Raw genomic sequence first — 6000 nt, 5'->3', positions numbered from 1 at the left:
CTTAACTTGCAACATCCTCCTCCTCCCCTTCCCAGAAGGGAAGTGCACCGAAGGCTTTTAGCATCTGCCTATGTCATAGCAATGCATAACCTGTTTGAGTGGGAATCTTTTCATTTTGATCGTCCGCCCACAAGAAATGATCACTGGATTCTTCTCTCTGCTCCTTTCCAACCCCATTTCATGCTCTTTTCACTTTCAGACAACAATAAACTACTGTTTCTAGAACTGCTTTGGTCATGAATCTTTAGCATACTATTCTCACTGCTACATACTGTAATTGACCTCTGGGCCTCCTGTGGTCCAGCTGTCAAAATAAATTCAGGACGATTAGAGAGAGTTGCTATTCAACTACTGAAAGCTGAATTATAGTTTATCCTAAACCATCAGAAGCAGATCTAGACACACAGACACCTTCACCAGAGCTAAGGGATGCTTAGTCCTTGATATGACAGCTCTACTAACAGCAACTTTGCAAACGCCAGAGTTTAGAAGCTGGGTTTTGTGAGAAGAGCTGTTGCAAGGACAGGGAAGGAGAGACTCATCCTTGCAAACAGGGAACAGATATACTAATGTTTCCAATAACAGCAGCTGGTAGAGGGAACTTTAAAAGGTACAAGGTAGAGATGCTGAGAAGGTATGATCTCTCTGAACTTCAAAAGGTCAGTGTATGGTCTGCAATGGTTTACTTTCTTTCAGCCTTTGGTTAGAAATAAGAGCAAGTTTTGTTTGCTTAAGAAAAATCCAGCACACTGTAGTTAGGAATTGTAGCTCCAGGAATTGAGCCAATTAGAGAAGGTTTTACGTTGTGGCATCCTTTCTAGAGTTACCTAGGTAAGGAAGTGACTTTCCAAGAGCATACCTGTAAGGAAAAGGAATGGCCATAGATATATTAAGAACAAATGGAGGATTTTGAAAGTGACATCCGTAAGGGACATTCTCATCACACCTGGAAGAGAGTTGATACAGCTATCCCAAATTCACATTGCTAAGAAAATTACTTTTTTTCTAAGGCAGAATCTTGATGAAAAAGGAGACAGGGTTATTGCTTAGACCTCACAGAAACAGCAGAAAAACACAGACAACATTTCCCCAGCAGTATAGCCTTATTCAGAGTTCCTGCAGTTAATCTGGTAATCAGGCACACCAACTCAACACATAAAACAGACCTCACATAGCAAATTCTCTCCACCAGGCACAGTTTAGTGGGCAGGAGCCACACTACCAAGAATTCGGACATGTCATCTCTGGCACCCTGGTATAAGAGAAGCAGTGGAAATGTCAGAGTAAAGGCTAGGTTAAACAATTGCACCCCACCACACATACAAAGAAACCAAACTCCCCTCCCCAACTCTATGGCTAGTACTGCAAAAGTGCAGACCAGAACCAATGAATCACGGCTCTCACTTTCTGCCGTCTGAATAAAGGCAATTCAAATGAACAGAAGCTGAAAATCAGAATGCTTCCAGGGCTAACAGCTTATGAGGGAGTTGCTAGGAACTGGTGGATCTATTAAAAGACAAGTGAGTCAAAAAAAGAAGCAAACAAAACAAAGTAAAAACCTTCTTTAGGATGCCAGTATCCATGACAAATTCATGAAAATGGTGCCATACATCTCTATTATGAGGGAAAAGCGGTAAAAAATTAAAAATAAACAGTAGTGCTATTGCCCACAAGATAAAGAACTGAAACTTAACAAGATAAACTGTGTTGAACCTGACAACACTTGAATTATAATTTTTTCTTATCTGCTAAGCCTTAACCAGAATTTCAGCAGTTAAAAGAGGACTTTTACTTTAATATTTTAGTGCTCTCTATTTCAAAAGCTACTTTGGGAGGGGTGAGATAAGGTGTGCTAATTTATAAATAGCTAGCTGGCTGGTCCATCTCTAATGCAGAAAATATTCAGAGGTTAGACATTGCCTAGATTACTGATTAGCACACATTAAATTCATTTTCTCAGTCATCCTGGTACAGGAGGGTAGAAATTACATTTGGTAACGACTCAAGATTTCCCTTTCTTAACTTCACTACAGATTTCCAAGTGCCAGCTCAATACAATATAGCCTCACTTAACTAGATTGTGTGCAAGTGCAAGGGGGCTGTGCAATAACCTTTGATTTATTTGTAAAGCAACATTTCTATTACAGTTTATTACAGTACTGAGACAAATTCATGGGCAGAAATCAATAAAAGTCTGCAAAGAAGTAAAGAAGTTCCTCAAATCTGACAGGGAGGGGAAAAACAAAACAAAACAAAACCCTTCCTTTTATTCCAGAAGAGATACTCAGTCAGATCAGGGAATCATGATAAACAGCCATTTCAGACAGACTCCTGAGGAATCAGCTGGTGTTTCTTTGGGAGGTGATAGTGGAAACATGACAGCATCAATGAAAACTTGTTCATAATCATAATCAAGCTCACAAGCTTGAACTCCGCTCACAACTGCTCTAGTTGTGATCATAACACTTGGTAAAGCAACTGTACTGGTGCTGGACTAGGGTCAGTCGTCCTGCAAGCTGTTTATATGGCTGTTACAAAGATTAAACCTGAAGTACAATATTGAAAGTTAGTTGGAATTTTACTGCTTCAGCTGCCAGTGTTTTACAAAGGATTAAAAAAAAAAAAAAGGAGAGAACAAGGAAGACTAATTTTGTTGTAAATATATTGTGCAATGACATTAATGTCTGAAATTAGGGAATAATGGAAAAAGAATTCAGAACAAATGGAAACAATAATGTACCATTTGCAAAAGAAATACAGAATGATAGTAGGTTCCAAAATCAGAACAACTCCTAGAGTCAATAAAGCTGGATTTGTACATCCTCTCACAGTGATCAATGGCAAAGAGAAACGTGATTTATTGTCCTTAAGTGCAAGCTGCAATATACGATGTACAAAAAAATCCAAACAAAAAACACAGTAAAAATTATATGTACATACCATCTGAAACTTCAATACTTTTAAAAGCTGAAGAACAGGTAGACCTTACTGGTAGGTTTTAGCCTTTTTATTAAAAAGTTTAGCTTTAGACTCTCCTGAAATATAGCCTTCAACTTAGGACTTGCTCAAGCAATTCCAAGAATATAGAGAAGTCTCCTAACAGCTGGTTGTCTCGCACCAAAAACTTATCCAAGCGATGCTGAGTGAGGCATCTCTGACAGGAGATCAGTTGTACCAATATCAGCTAAATGACCTCAAAGATTTCTCAGTTAAAAAAACCTGAACATAGTTTGACTGTTATGACACTTGCTTCAAACATCATTCAGGAAGTATAGTCCCTTCTTGTGCTTAGGTCTTACCAGAGTTAGCCAAAGAGAAAAAATTCGAGTAGGCCGTGATTCTTATATAGGTATCTAAATTGAAGATGCACATCCTGCTAGAAGAGCATGAAGTTTGCACAGAGCTTCCGTTAACTAAAATATGAATCAAAATAGAAATGGTTTGATCAAAATAAAAAGTAATGAGGGTCAGATAAGTACAGCGCCACAACTTCACAAGGTAAATCATAAGTTCTTGTTAAATGTTAAGACTGTAGAGCAAAAAAGGTATCACGCTGAAGGAGATGATGGGACTGAAAGTGATGAGACCACTATTGATTTAACATGAGTGATGTCTCTAAAAGAAACATATGTTAAAGTACTGAAAATGACATAAAACTGTTACAGCAATCTTCATCAACAAACAGAAATTCTACTGACAGTTCCAGCAGTGCACATGAAGGCTAGAGGAATACCAGATTCATCATTTCATTATAGACTTCCAATAACACAGAATGAATATCAGGAAAAGTAATTTAGTTCGTTCAAACAAGTTGACCCTCAAAACTGTACTCGGCCGCATAAACACCTTGGGAATGTTCACATAAAGTTATAAAATTTAAGATAAATTGAAGAGAAGTAAAGTTTGAAGAGATGACATCTAAAAATGAAAGCAATCAAACTGGAATGCAATCTGAGTATTTTATAACCAAGAACCATACCTTGCCTATGTGGGGTGGAAAGGTCAGGGGAGGTCCTGAACTGCGTGTCTATAGCCCACAATACAACAAAATTCAAATTGAAATAAGCTAAAATATGTATCAAATCAACTCATTTTGTACAAAAAGTATTTTTTTATTCCAAGTACACAGATATTACAGAAGAATAAGATACTGTCTTCTCAGAGCTCAAGAGGTGGTGAAGGCAATAAGGAGCAAGCCGATGATTTTGCCCGAAGAGGCAACTGACAATGCAGCCAGAGCACACTGGGAAAAGTAAGCCCCAGACATGAGACGGCAAGTTGTTTATTATTTTATTGTCCTGTATTTTAAGCAACTTTGGAAATATATTGACTATTAATTTTTACTGGAAGAAATTTAGGGGGCACTTCTATACTCACTCCGCATTGTGAGACTGAGATTGGGGATAGTTCCCCATCTCAGTCACATACTGCTGAGGCACGGAGCAGCCCAGACTGAGTGACTATCAAACAGCTCGCTAGTCGAGCGCGACTCCTGCTAGAGCTGAGCTCTGCCTGAGCAATAACAGAAGACACAGAATAATTTCATAGCTGCTTTTCATTTCTTAACACTAATTTATTGCTAGCCTGATCTTTCAATTGTTAAATTTTAAAATGTAAATGTGGGTAGCAGCTGGCAAGCTTAAGTTATTCCTTCCTTTCTCTCCTTTAATTTCATGATCCCACAATTGCCTCTCCCACTTAAGCCAATGACACCTTGACTTTACAATGATAAATTTCCCCAAGAAAACTTTCAAAGCCTCCAAAAGCTTCTCTGACACACATACTAATTCTTTCTTTCCTATCCAAAATTAAGTAAGTCACAGTTACTTAATCAAAAAGAGGAAAAGACTTGAGCTTTCTTCTTCATAACCTCCCTTTTATTTTTCTCCATTTGCTCTTTTGGTTGCATCTGTCCTTTCTACCAGCAGCTCTTGCTGCCTCCCGGAAAGATGCAGCTGAAGTGCCCACCTTAAGGGCTTAATACTACAGGAGTAGCACAAAGACTTGGAAAAGTTTGCACAGCAGGAAGTTGAACTTTACTATCCAAGTCCTGCCCCGGTTCCTTCTTTGACTGTGTTTGTAATCCTGTTTGTGTCACAAAGTTGCCTGGGAAGGGTGGTGGGGGGTGGAACCCACACACAACATAAAGCGTTTGTTTGTCTTTCATATGTGCTGCATACAGGAAAGAACTTTTCTATTATTTCAGATATTAAGCAGCTGGGTTCATCCTATTTACTGAAGATAGGATGAGATGTCATAAACTTATTAAAAGGGTACAACGGAGAATAAAAGATGCTACTGAAAGGTTTTGATTTTTTTTAAAATATCTAGCTAGGCTTGCTAATGCAGAGAAAGAAAAACAACTATTTACTTCTGTGTATGTGCAAGTAAGTGATCAGAGACTATGATAAAATAGCAGCAAGGACACATCATGAGTAATTTTTCCTCAACATCAGATCCAATCAATAAGAAATGATGTTTGTATCACTGGAAACAAAAGCCTATGGAAGCAACATAAGTGTACAGAAGCAATATAGATAAAATAGCAGTAAGTTCTTTTTCATTTTGAGTAAACAGAGAGAGACACAAGCCGTGTTCTTAGAGTAGCAGATAAAAAACATTTCCCAGAAATCGCTATTAGATTCTGACCTTCTGCTAGGACATGCCTGCGTACAACTCTGCGCTAGAGGATCCATGAAACAATCAGATGGAGCCGCACAGAAAGCTCAGTCTTTTCGGAAAAGGGATGTTGGTACTCAGCAATCCATCAGCAATCAAAAGGAAGGCTAGCTGGCTTTCAGAAAGTCTCTGGGGATACAGGCATGTGGCCATCCTGCACTGCTGGCTTGAAAAAGTTTACTTTATTTTCCTCTTTAAATTAGAAAAGAAAACCTCTAAAAATACACACTTTGTAAACATCCTTTATTTTGAGTTCTTGTTATACTGAAAAACAAGATAAATCTTTTTTGTGTAAACCCCACTGAAAAGATTTCTATACTG

The sequence above is a fragment of the Struthio camelus genome, chromosome 2 (genome assembly GCF_040807025.1).
Source record: "Struthio camelus isolate bStrCam1 chromosome 2, bStrCam1.hap1, whole genome shotgun sequence".
In the NCBI taxonomy this organism is placed as follows: Eukaryota; Metazoa; Chordata; class Aves; order Struthioniformes; family Struthionidae; genus Struthio; species Struthio camelus.
The sequence above is the reverse complement of the archived record's forward strand: the minus strand, read 5'-3'. Positions refer to the sequence as shown.